The 14365-nt window shown below is 38.2% G+C and overlaps 1 protein-coding gene across 1 annotated transcript in view; it reads right to left on the reverse strand.

Annotated features, from left to right (window-relative positions):
• The window catches only part of LOC110839673 (uncharacterized), a 178096-nt gene that overhangs the window by 141137 nt on the left and 22594 nt on the right, over positions 1–14365 (reverse strand). The window contains exons 2-3 of the mRNA XM_087356503.1: positions 8250–8304; positions 911–1097 (exon numbers count right to left, since the gene is read on the reverse strand). The gene's annotated coding sequence lies outside the window, so the exon portion shown is untranslated. The remainder of the gene's footprint in view (positions 1–910; positions 1098–8249; positions 8305–14365) is intronic.

A 14365-nucleotide genomic window follows, 5' to 3' on the forward strand; every position in this document is an offset into this window, starting at 1 on the left:
CTTGCAATACGCAGAGTTATTGAACCATATTTTTATTTGCGATTCCTGGCAGATGATGTCAGTACGTCTGAAGCAATTAGCGTAGAAGCGAAAAGCCGCCTCTCCCCTCCCCCCCCAACAATGGCGCCAATTCATTTAGTGCAGACAACAGCGCCTCTAGTGTCAGGAATGCTAGCCCTCAAGATATTGTTAACAGAGGTCGAAGTCGGGATGCTCTTTCATGGGATGGAATTACACAGACATTTTAACACAAGCCTTTAATGAGGGAAATGCCCCGACTCTGACCGATTTCGTCTTTTTTTTTTAAGAACCTTCAGATCACGTGACCTGTCAGTCTTATTTTTCTTGTTTCCTTCCTACGAAGCTTCCTCAAATGTTTTTACTCGGAGTTCTTTGCCCTTAAAAGAATAGCCGAAAACATGGCTACCAACTATATAATACAGAAAAAACTTTCATGTCGAGGAAATGTACGTCACAAACTAAGCAACAGCGGTGCACAGTGTAGTATGGTCTATTCAAGAGGAGCGTGGAGCAGACACTGGTAATACTGGCTTCCTGTTTGTGTGCGATGGAGTACACACACAGTTTCTAAGAGCGGATTTTGCGAATGTGCACGTAGTATATATTTAGCCTTCATGTACGTTTATTGCCAAATTTGTTCTAAATCTGATGACACTACACTACAAAGTCATAATTACTCTTTCTTATGAATATGTTCCATATCAAAAGAGCTTACGATAAATATTGCATATCTCAGTAAGGTCTAGATTTTATGGTACACGCAGTTTTTAACCTACTAGCCACGTTAGAGAATAGGAATAAAGATCGATTCGACGTTGCGTTACTTCAGTTTAAAAAAAATGTCACCGTAAAACAGTCCATTTAACAGAAATACATTCAAAAATCCTACCTTGTCACCAAATTGGCTGGAAGAAGTGTACGGAATCTTGAACCAAGCTGTACCACCATCAACCCAGAAGCCACAGTTGGTCCAAAAGCAATATTACGGCATTGGCAGGGTCTCGAGCCACTGTCCGCGAGGTGTAGGTCGTCTCTCTACCTCCTCGACGTAGTCACAGAGACATCTACCATAATTACTGTAAAGCGAAAGGACAGACTGTCATGACCAGCACTAAGTCTGCTGTTGTCTCGCATATTCACTCTTGTTTAATTTAAAGAAGCTTTCAAAAACTATAATTATATGGTGTAAAAATACAGCAGAATTGTACCAATATTGCTCCAATCAGCTCTCAAAGATGTCCTCCTCGAAACAGCATTTTCTGACAAGTGTTTATCAGGCCCGTTTGCCACTTACTCTGTTGTGACAGTGAATCACCTGTCGATTCTTCCCGCCTCTAGTGGAATTTGTTTTCAACATCTAAAAGCCTACGAATCTACGCCTCAAAGTCTGAAGCTAAAAGTAAAGATCGACAACAGCGCTACAGTATTCCGACCATGCTGGGGTTTGCTACGTCACAAGCAGGCGGGGAAAGGAATTTTAAATCTCGACTCTGCAATAGTGAATGTTTCCATGCCAGAGGCAATGTTCTTTTCAAAGCTGTATAAAAATTTTCTTTAGTATCCATTTTCACACAGAAATAGGAAGGATAGTTCAGTCAGATGACCGGGGTGTGTTCACGAATAACAAAGAGAGACCCTGAACAAAATTATACAATGAGGAGCTTCGACTAATATTGTTGCTACAAGTAAATCGATAATATGTATACAATTTTGAACGGAAAACATAATCGGAGGAGGTCACTTGAGATATCTAGAAGTACGTATATTAAGACGAAATTTGGCTTCAGAGGATTAAGAAACGGATTCAAGCGAACAAGAAAGCTTACATGTTTATGGTGCAGCTGTACCTGCCAACCCTTTCTCAAGACAACACATATGTCTAGAACCGGTGACCTGATGAACATTTTGTTATTGCGAGTCGTTTGAACCTTCGTTACCATTCATCTTTGATGTCATATCGTACATATGGACGGACAGACATACAGACACGCGCTACGTAAACTTCCGTTTCCCTCTTTTTGAATGAGCTCTCTTATTTCATATGTCTTCAATAGTTAACGGTGGTTCATGGACTTTGTCTACACGAAGTTCGTTGCACTAAGCAGCATATCATTAAACTTTGTAGTTGTGTTTCGAAAACCAGAAGATAATTTCATCACGCCTGTATTACTGTAAAATAAACTATATTATTTAACCGATTTTGATTAAACTTGGTATGATGAACATAAATTTTGACTATGGTTAAGAGTAACTCAAAGATCATGCCATATGACAGCCTAAATTCAATGATTCTTTCATAATTCCAGTTTGCTTTCAGGTTTTCAAGAAATATGATATAGGAGTACTGCTCTTACATTATATGGTAAAATAAACAATTAACATTAACAATTATTTATTCCATATATGTTCCATAACGATATGGAACATGAATGATATTTTATTATCTTAATTATAAGAAATTTTAAATATTGTAATAAGACGGATTAAAATAAATAATTGTTATAATATTCACAATATGACGCAATTACACTATCTTATAAATAACATTAATTCAACATTTAGCAGATATTAAGAACACGCTAGACAACGCAGTATATATTTCTATTAAAACTTCAAATTTTAATTCCGTTTTTTCTAAGACCAATACCACTCCCATTTAAAGGCGAAAATAAAGTTTAAATATTAACGTATGGGGAGAATTTTGCGAATAAAAGAATATTGCATCTATAAAATATATACAAGGCTTGCAACAAACTCAAAAGCATATAAAGGAACAGCACAGCAATTCAGAAAAAGTAGGTTTAACGTACTAACAGTCTGAAGAACGAAACGTACTTAAAACGATTTAAAAATTCAGTACCCGTGTCCCGTCTCAAAGAACACACCGCGTAACCATAATAATTATCAGATGGTTAAAGTGTGCTAAAAAGAATAATTGTTTACTAAGAGGAAAACAGAGATGGTGAATTCATCGATGAAGTACATTATAGTCTGAATGCTAATTATGAGATGTTTTATGGGTTTTAATTTTCAATAAAAACTGTATCTGAAATCCATATGTTAAAACCGTAATTTAAAATATGGAACTGATTATAAATAATGAGAAGACAAACACGTTAAGAAGAGTTATCGTGCCTCAATTCTAGGTTATATACAATTACAAACGAAATTAATAGCGACACCTTCAACGGAAAATAACACACCTGTACAACAAAATTAATAGTGACTAAACTTCCCCATTTATGTGCCACGGTGGTCTAGCGGTCAGAACACTAGCCTTGTAATCCTGGGGTCCCGGGTTCAATTCCCGGTGGTGCTCAAATTTATAACTTGTGTTGGGCAAGGCCGTGGTCTAGGCATCACGGAGTTTTCCTCCGGGGGCTTCGCCGGTTTCTCCGTGGCATCCCAACAATTACTCCACTCACACACAGAAGAAGGCAATGGCAAACCACTTCTGATCATCTCTGCCAAGAATGTATATATGTATGAGCAGGTCCCTGACAACCTGAAGAGGTTGGAAGGATCCTGTTCATAATATATGGACCTGTCGTCAGACAGAACACTACAAATAAAATAAAATAAATAAACTTCCCCATACTCTAACCAAGTGAGGGCACCTTGAGAAGTTTAATACCGATTTCAGAACTTTAAAAAAAGAACATATTTTAATATTTCACAAAATAGGTGTATCCTAATCCGATCGTCAATTGCATGTCTAATTGTTTCGGGTATTATTAAATTCACACTTACTTATAGAACACCTAAATGCACCCATAATTCTTCATGTAAACATTGGTGAATCATATTTTGTTAGTCGAATTGTATAGGATAGCAGCTCATATCTTGATCTTGTATTTAGGTTCGAGTACGCTATATCTGACGTTCATCAGTTCTCTTTTATGTCTCCTGTCAATTCAAATGTTATTACTCTTTTCATTCTGTGTATTACAGTGTATAACGTATATTTTTTATTAATCACTTTTCTTAACTATGAGAGCGCACCCAGCCTCCTCTACAGTAGGTACCGGGGTTCTTTCCCGGGGGTAAAGCCGGCCGGGGTGTGATGCTGACCACTCACCCCCATCTAGTGCCGAGGTCAAGGAAGAGAGGAGCTATACCTCCACTCACCCCAAGCGCCTACATGGCGTATAGTGGGACAAACTTTACTTTTACTTATGAGAGCGCACTGCAACTACGAAACATTATAATGGCTCTAAGAACGATAGAGTGATACAATATAGACGAATCTATCAATCTTCTAGGTGAGTGTAATAATATCTTTGTGGTGACGTTGGCAATAATATGTGGAACCTCCTTCTGTCTCCTTGAATATATTTATCTATTTACCTCAAAATAAATTTCAAGTTTTGACTTACAAGGTTATAGACCTCAATTATGGGGGAAAGTCAGCGAACTGCAGATAATATCTACACAGGACGTAGGGCCCCAGGCACGATGGAATCTTATAATTGGCAATGCAATTACACAGCCTCGAGCGATAATACTTTTTAGCTGTTTAATGGATTTTACGATCTTGTATCAACCGTCCAATAATGTTGACTGCATATTCGGTTATTTAGCGACTTCATATCACCTACAGTGGTCATTCAATATGTGATATGTTAGAAAGATAATCGCGAATGTTCATAAGTTGATAGGAAATTATTTTCCTGGAGTCCTGGAGTCCTGGAGTCATTGAACTGGTGATAGGGGCAGTATGACCTCTGAAACGTCGGTCAACCATTTTGATACTTGCCACCGTGAGAACGTGTAACAAGGGGAGCCGAGACTGGAGATACATCCCTCCCCGATAAAAGACCAGCTCCTTTCCATGGAATTAGTTAGCTCACTGCTTGGTTACTGAGTAATTTAGTCTGTCAGGTAGTTATGTGGTTAATTAGTTACTTCGTTAGGTAATCTGTTGCGCAATTTAGCAGTTATTAAGTCTGCAGGTTTGTTATTTCCTTTATTTATTTAGTTAATTTATCTATAAATTTTATCAGCCTTACTTATCTTAGTTCAACTAGTTAACTGGAGTGTAAAATTTGCAACGCATTATGTAAAAATTTCCAGACGATTTTAACCCATGCAATTACCCGAGGAAGAGGACAACATAGTTTTGCGTGTCATGGCTCGGTTGCTGCTGTAATGAAATGTCAGATCCTGTCAATAACAACGACCAGACAGGTCTTGTATTCTCTGCGCCCCACTAATTGGACAAAAAAATTTTTTTTACAGTTCCGCGTGTGGAGTCTGGAACATAACTAGGGATTAAACCCTGCAATAAATAAAATTACCTGCATGAGTTCAATTGCTGCTTCACACTCGATGAAAAAGTAGGCATTAAGAAATTCCCCTTGAAGCAAAGTTGACAGAGAAACGTTATCCAAGCCTTTGTTAGTTTCTTGGAAATCTGACCACCTAATTTTCTGTAATTATTGTTGTCTGGGGCTTACACCGTATCCTAGAAATCCATCTCTTCTAACGCCTACAGAACAGGTCCTACTGGATTTTTGGTCCAGTGTGGATTTGGAAGTTAGTCCAAACGTTCAACGCCATTGACCTGTAAGCCGGCAACTGGACACAATATTCCCAGCCACCTCCAATACTTACTTCCCTAAAATCTGTTTTAAAGCTATGCAATAGCTAAAGCCTAGATCTTCAGAATGGAAATTATCTACAAGATTTCCAGAATTCTGCTTATATATCACTGTACTTGCATGCCCAGTCCATCGTAACCTTCTGGGTTTCCCTAGCAAGACGATCTTAAAGAAAGTAAACACACAACAGAATATTGCTTATTATTCAACATCATGGCCTGCGCACTTACGCCTGTCGTTAGACCTGAATACTTCCCAAAGTACATTTCTTTAAAGTGCACAAAGTATAAATAACTACAGTCGCTCTCATGTTTATCCGACGATTCAAGCGACATCACCGTACACCACTAACATTATAAAATCTACGAAATAAAAATTCCTTTTACTAATTCTAACACTCATAAGGGAAAAGCCTTAATGCGGAATTTCCAAAATTCGAAAGCATTAAAATAAGATTTAAAAGTCTGTTCAATCTACAGAAATGAATGAATGTTGAATCTAGAGGGACAAACGTATTTATTTTCAATCTAGAGAGAGACAAACGTCTGCTCAATCTAGAGAGTGACGGGCGTCTGTTCAATCTAGAAAGAGAAGAGACTCTGTTCAATCTAGAGGGAGATGAGAGTCTGTCCAATCTAGAAAGAGCTGAGAGTCTGTACAATCTAGAAAGAGATGAGAGCCTGTTCAAACTAGAGAGAGATGAGAGTCTGTCCAATCTAGAAAGAGATGAGAGTCTGTTCAATCTAGAGAGAGATGAGAGTCTGTCCAATCTAGAAAGAGATGAGAGTCTGTTCAATCTAGAAAGAGATGAGAGTCTGTCCAATCTAGAAAGAGATGAGAGTCTGTTCAATCTAGAAAGAGATGAGAGTCTGTTCAAACTAGAGAGAGATGAGAGTCTGTTCAATCTAGAGAGAGATGAGAGTCTGTCCAATCTAGAAAGAGATGAGAGTCTGTTCAATCTAGAGAGAGATGAGAGTCTGTCCAATCTAGAAAGAGATGAGAGTCTGTTCAATCTAGAAAGAGATGAGAGTCTGTTCAAACTAGAGAGAGATGAGAGTCTGTTCAATCTAGAAAGAGAAGAGACTCTGTTCAATCTAGAAAGAGATGAGAGTCTGTTCAAACTAGAGAGAGATGAGAGTCTGTTCAATCTAGAGGTAAACAGGTAAAGGCAGACTTGGACCGATGAAACTGAAATTCATATTAGGTTCATGGGCTTTATCTCTAGAATCTGACGGTGATGATCTCATCAGACAGCACTACCAACAATTTACGTCGTCTCCAAAATGTGAGTGTACTTTCAAACCTGTGAAGTTCACTGAATGGACACAGACCCTGACCGGGTGAACGTCCTAGGTCGGAAAGACAGCACCACCCAGGAACCAACAGACCAGTGGTTCGGATTTTCGAAGCGACCTACACGCCCACCATCAGCCACGCAGTCACAAAGACTCTGCTGGGAGACACACACACACACGCACAAAGAGACAAAACGTGCCATGGACCGGTTCCTTCCTCCGAGAAAGGCCTACTCATTAAATCACAGAGGTAATTACCCTCAAATTCTATCGCAGAACTGCGGGGTTCTGCGTGTGCTGCCAGTATGTGGCATTTAACCTGTTAAAGCAGATTGGTAACTACATTAATCTGACTTACCATTCAAATAAATCTACATTTTGCCCGTATAATTTACCTATTTATGGATCTCGTACGATTCTTACAACAAACCGAAATTACTTAAATCATCAGCATTAACCAACTGATTTTTGTAATGGATATGCGTTGTGTATTCTTTGAGATATGAACCAGAGAAACTTTATCTACGTTTCCTACACCAATTCCAATCGACCAACGCAAAACCCTCTTCAAGTGTTATATTACAGATTTAAACTCCACAGAGAAGAAAGAGTCTTCGAACAATTTCTCATGTATTCCACAGATTCCCTGAATGTTACGAAACTGTTCAGACTGATGTCGGGTCCACAAGAGTCTGCCAATTATCTCTATCCTCGGTCATGTGAGTGCAGTCGACACTAATGCAAAGTAAATTTTAATATTGTTCTCAGATGTAGGATAGATTTTCCAAGTGGTCACTTCCCTCCAGGTTTTCCGAATAAACGTCTGTATGCATTTTTTTAAATTTTTCCCGCATGTTCTGCATGCACCATAAATATCACCTTGCTTGATGTCCTCGTCCTAATACATTTTTAAGAATTGTAATTACAAATTATAGATCTTTTCATGCGTAACTTGTATACAGCCTGCTCTCTCTTCCTCTCTTTTTAGTTATGAATATGAGTATTCTCCTTAGAACCTCCACTTAAACAACTTTGATATACGTACGAGAATTAAAGAAAAATAAGTGTTATTTATCTTTAAAACCTACCTTGCCCGTTTGTGTTTCTAGACGTAAGTAAGAAACTCATTCCACCTGACAGACACAGTAGACAATATTTTTGGTCGTTTTCAAGCAACAAAAACAGTTTCTCAGACCGGAATTTCACGTGCAATTCTCCTGCCCATTTGCAATAATTTTATAAGGCAACGTTTTGATATATAGTACAAAACTACTAAAATTATTTATGCAAAAACAAAAATTCTACAGACTTGTGACTAATTGCAGAAACTTACCGACAGGTATAAAACAAGTTTTTTCCCGGGGTGCGGCCAATGCTTCAAGCAGACACTGCAAAAAGCAATAAAAATTGAACATCAAACGGCGTGAATACCGACAAACAAAAGAGATAAGACATCTCCAACAAGTCTATGTAATATTTCAATTAGGATGTTTGTTTTTCTCATAAAGTAGTTGCTAAGCAGATTGTGTGGATTACAGCGGGAAATTTCGAAAAAATTTAAAATCGCTTCAGCTGCTTGACAACAAGCGAAGACGATGTCGTAAAATTCGGAAATATAAAGGTGCAGGGTAACGGGGGGGGGGGGGGCAGACGTTAAGATATATCGGGTCATTTTAAATGTCTGTGATGATGTAAAAATACTAAGCACTGCTCTTTAGTACATGAGAGATCATAGATTCGAATCTTGGCTGATTCAGATTACCTATTACTCTTGACGAGTTTATCCTCTGGAAAGATTACGATATATTAATTTAAAATAGATAACGATTGTTATCCTACAGAAACTACCGCCACGGTGTTCTAGCGGTTAGAACGCTGGCCTTGTAATCCTGGGGGTCTCGGGTTCGATTCTCGGCGGTGCCCGAATTTATAACTTGTGTTGGGCAAGGCCGTGGTCTAGGCAACACGGAGTTTTCCTCCGTGGCATCCCAACAATTACTCCATTCACACACAGAAGAAGGCAATGGCAAACCACTTCTGGATCATCTGCCAAGAACGTATATGAACAGGTCCCAGTCCGAGAAAAGGATGGAAGGATCCTGTTCATATGGACCTGTCCTCAGACAGAACACTAAAATAAAATAATAAATAAATAAATCCTACACAAAATAATTATAATAATTTCAGTAGGACGCTCTATTAGAATTGACGCCGTTAAATAAAAGTTCGATTCTGTTAGCATCGTATTCTTTGGAATCGAGCGTGAGGTTAGTACCTCATCTTAAGATCATCAGGTAGCCTACATCATCATCATCTATGGCACAAGTGACGTCAGATATGCTACCTGTTGATTATCACTCCCGTTGCCGAGATACAAACTGGGCAGTAAGGCACGGCGATTTCTAATTCCGAAACTCCTTCACAGAGTTCGCACTGGTGTCCCGACTTCCGACTGGTAACTCGCATTTAAATTCAAACTGAGACGGTTACCATACTTACCTGCCGAGCTCTCACCTGAAGCAAGTTCACTATGTCCCATGCCAGAGACAAAGTTAAAGAAAGAAGTACGTCAGAGGGCCTTAACCCCTCCCCCCCTCCCCAGGCACAGCTTCCAGCATATCGGAGATTATTGTATGCACTACAGTCCGACTAGAAAGTCAAAGCGCACACGAAGATCGCGATGAATACAATGTTCTTTCAATGAGTAATGAAACTGGTGGTATCGAATCTACTTTCCAGAGCGATGTAATCAAGATTTGTGCGATCCTCGTAACAAAGAACGATGAAGCTTTTCGGAAATGAATGACGAGAAATGTTTTAGTTGGTATAAAGTTATCCAGTATTATTTTTAGGCGGTCAGATCATGAGGCTATGACGAACGGGACAAACACGGTGAACAGGGGACACAAGAAAAGTTCACTGATATTTGCTGCGGAAACGTCTGGATGCTATGAAGTTAGAAAATGGTTCGGGATCTTATTCCTAGCTGTGTTTCATCTTACGGATCTATTCCCACGGTGTCAGTAAATGACGTCATGATGTACGACAGGACTTCGTTGTATATCTGTCATCATTCCAGCTTTGTATTTAGATAGTCACTTGTTCAAATTTCATTAAGGACACTAGGTGGTACCTTGCCGAAATTATATTTACTCCTCAAGGCAAATAATTGGATAAGGAATATTAATGTCGTTTAAAATATGCTACTAAATTTCCATATTCTTTGTAATACATAATACGCATACAACCTGTCATTCTGCACTACATAACTTACCCAGTTGATTAATTCTTTCTGTATCCGTGATATGAAGAAAATGTCTTCCTCAAAAGCATCGGAAATATTTACTCTCATAATATATTTTCTATTTGATTACATCTGTGAAGACAAATTCTCCTACGATCTTCTGCCAGCAACGTAAAAGTTGATTTTCATCAATTAAAGTTCACAGGAAAAATAAACATCAAACTGGAGGGTTCGATTCTCTAACTTAAACTGCGATTGAACACAATTAATAACCGAATAAATTCTTTTTCCTCTTTCGATAGTATGTTTCTAAGCCAAATTCTGGTCCGTAGGTTTTCACGGCTGTGATTCAAAGCATAAATTCTGATTTCGGGTGAGAGTCGCGTTGAATATTTGGTGTTTCGTTTCAGTTACTATTTTCAAATTGGGTGGGCGGGCTGATAGCAGCCCACTCCTTCGCTCCATCAATCAACACAATCAAATTTATCTCGTAACCACTACCTGATCCATATAAGGCCATCTTAACTGACCCCACCTCACACCCACCTTGAAAATGGCAGCTGTAATACTTGCCGAAACGTTGGTTAGTACCAACAATTCTATGTCGCTCTCACCCAAAAGCTTAAGTTGTACAACTGTTATTAACTCATCCGTTTATTCTGAGGTGTACCAGAATACATTTCCAGTACATATATCAATTTAATGATCTACTTGTAATGTTTTATTCCAAAGTGGAAATTATGTACAAATTGCTTTAACGTACAGTATCTGAGTATTTGTTCCACACAATGTTTTTTTTTAATTTCATTTATATCGTAGAATGTATTCACAGGACGTCATTATACAAATGATATTTGTATGAAAACAGGTTTTATTTCCAGCGATGTCATTTAACGCTATGTAGTATCTCTTTTTGAAACAGCGTCGTTAAACTGAGTAAGGTATAAAAAAGAGATTTCTGGGGTGCTCTGAAAATGTTTCTTGGGATCAGTTTTGCATGTGCACGAAAGTACTTGCCCACAACAATGAATTTACGTTTCAAATGTGCTCGCCTACATAAATTTGTTTAGATAATAGGCATTACTGACGTGTCGGAGAAGTTGCCGCATACGTAAGGCGTTAAAGACGTTATTACGTCACCATGGTACAAAGAAAAGACCCGAATGAATCTCGTAAAGAACTCCTGACTTTATTTTGTTTCATAAGTTTATTTAATGAATGTCTGTAAAATTCAAAGGTCAGGTGGAGGCGTGTGGCAGAATGACACAATACGTTTAATATTTTACGTTCTCACAGAGGTGTATATTTAAATTTATTTATTCTTTATACATTTGAGGTTTACTTAAAGACGCTGTCAGTGGCTCACACACAGTAGCTTTGAAAGATATGACGATTAGTGAATAATTACACTAATATATGCGAAAGGAAGTGGTCGTGACCTAATTTAATAAACTACCCCGGCATTTTCCCGAAGCGATTGAAAAAACCTATCAGGATAGCCGGTCTCCAAGCCGAGATTCGGACCTTGAACATTTCGTCGACGGAGGTATTCTGTGTTTCGACATAACTTACTGCTTCCATCGTCATGGTACGTTCTCCGAAACGTTGGTAACCATTTAAGTCAACATGGCTTCACAACCCTGTAGAGTAATACCACTGACACGATGAACCTCACTCTAAAAAAAAATCTTCGCTTGGGGCCGAAAAACGAAGCCGGGAGCCCTGAAGTACAAAATGCAGAACTCTTCGTCGAGAGTGTACAATCTCCCCTCACAAAGGCTCAGTACCTCTTGGGTGTCCTGGTATAAATTACGCAGACGAAACTGACAAGCCTATCTAGTTCAAATGAGCTCACTACCACCTAACAGAGGATGGATAAATTATACTAATTATTTATTTTTTAAAATAACTTTAAACTTGAATCTCTTTTCACAAGAACTACCTAATTTATAATCATTTCAGTGTTTATCAGTAATTTTTATCACACATTCTTACTTGTCCACGTGAAATTTATCGACACGATCAAGAAGTCCCCGTTTTTATGCATTCAGATTTTCATCACAATGTTCACAAAACCCGTTTTCAGATCCCGTCCCAAAACAGCTCAGTCCATCGCTGTACATTGGAGCCTGTGTTGTGGACTCTGTGTTCCAATGACTTTTCGTACAACAATGTAATGAAATATAACTTCCTTATCTCCGGTGACTGTGGCCACATACAAATTAAAGCATTGAACCACTAAAATATAGTAAAAATATTCAAAGAAGTGTCACGTGACTTGGATATTGCAACTCATCAGGAAATAATAAATAAATTTTATTTTAAGATTACACAATGTAACGTCGTTAAGAGGCTTTCGATTCACGAATGGAGAAGAAGGCTTACAGATAGAGAGAATGCAAGATCATGGAGTAAGCAATCGTAACAGCCGAAAAGGGGGGATCCTCAAGCTTGGGCATTGAGAGTAAGGATGAAAGAATTAATCTCTGTTAACAGTGACAGAAGACAAATTTCTGAGCGGAATATTTGCAAATAAGAGAAGGTATGTGGGGTATAACAAATACAATTTATTTCGTGATGTGTATATTCAACAATTATTTTGGTCATCCCTTCAAAAAGGACGAAATTTCTAGGGAATATGGCACTCATGACAAAAAGCTACAATACACACAGGTCTATATAAAAAAACATCGGGCTATAAAGGAACGTAAGACGTCACTTGGGTCATAAACAATAGTAATCAAATAAATACAAAGCGCGAGAGTATCGATTGGATTAAAATCAGCAAAAGAACTCACAAACATCCGTTTTACATCAAAGTTGGGAATATCTTGAACAGCTGTGCGACTAACAGCTTGTCAAACAGATTTATGTTTTGCGGACAGAGTTAGTGTAATGTATATAACGAATATTAGCACTAAATACGATTAAACCACAAACTGCAATTATACTTGACACTCTCGTCATAAGGTAATGTTACGCCTCGAAAATTACGTCACCTTACGGAGACATTAGCATAGCATTACTTTTTTTTGAAGTGTTCCTCGTGCTGTAGACACGTTAAGAAATATAACAACTGCCTCATCTGAACATTTAATTACTTTATATGGCATTTCCCCGCACGTATGAATTATAATGGACCGATATTAAACAGTTCGATTGATCGATAGATTAAAAATTGAAAGACCTACGTTTTTACTGACAATAGTAGACAACAACTCGTTTTAAGTAATGGACCAACATTGCTGATGCTTAGAAATGTAATTTTCTGGAATCTAATACGGCTTTGGCATTTCTTTCAAGATTGAGGCAAATATAAAAAAACTGAAATGAATGGAATAGCATCTTCTCCTATTACCAGGCTGCCAGCAGGAGATTCGATACTTCATGCAGACCACCTATTGACAAACCGGCAGCTACCTTAACCTTAGCTATGCTCAGTGCTGGATCCAGTAGCTACAGTGTTGCCAAGTTTCGCTGGAAAAATTATCTTTTTCGCACCAATATCGTAAGTAAATCTATACCGCAGAGTCCATCTCGAGCAGCTGACAGTCGTTCAGCTAGTCACGAAATTCGTCACGGGAAGATTCATTACCGTGTTTATAAATGACAGTCATTAATTCGTATTCTAGGCTAAAAACGCTGTCACATTTCTTTTGAAAATCCTCTCCTATAACATCGTCTACCGAGTGGTCTCTTCCCCTTAGGTTTTCCGACTAAAATTCTGTATGCATTTCGCATTTCTTCTATGCGTGCGGTATACCATGTATATTTCTAGGTACATCCTTAACGTGCGAGTCGACGTTGTATAGTCTAAACTAGTGAAAAAGCGTCGTTAAATAACCAGAAATTAATGAATTAATTAATTAATGAGCGAGACGGAGTTCATGTATAATGAGTTATATAAATTTTGCATTCAACCAGGAGATGAAATCACAATATACGTGGGCAAACGTGCCAGTACGACATTTATAAGAGGTCAGTAACCTTGTTCATTAATCGCTCCAGAGGAATTCACGCATTCTATTCTGCAGTTGTAAATGTTAATGCTGAAAATACTTGTACTAGCTGAATGTTGCAAAAAAAAAAAAAAAAAAAAAAAAAAAGTAATACCTGAAATTGCTGCTACTGAATGTCTTTTTAGAGATGAAAGCATTACAATGTTGTATAAATGGATACTCAGGTGCGGACGTTTGCTAAATGGA

The sequence above is a fragment of the Zootermopsis nevadensis genome, unplaced genomic scaffold, assembly GCF_977971745.1.
Source record: "Zootermopsis nevadensis isolate Lab colony 2312 unplaced genomic scaffold, Znev_1.0 Znev_ptg000027l, whole genome shotgun sequence".
NCBI classification, from domain to species: domain Eukaryota; kingdom Metazoa; phylum Arthropoda; class Insecta; order Blattodea; family Termopsidae; genus Zootermopsis; species Zootermopsis nevadensis.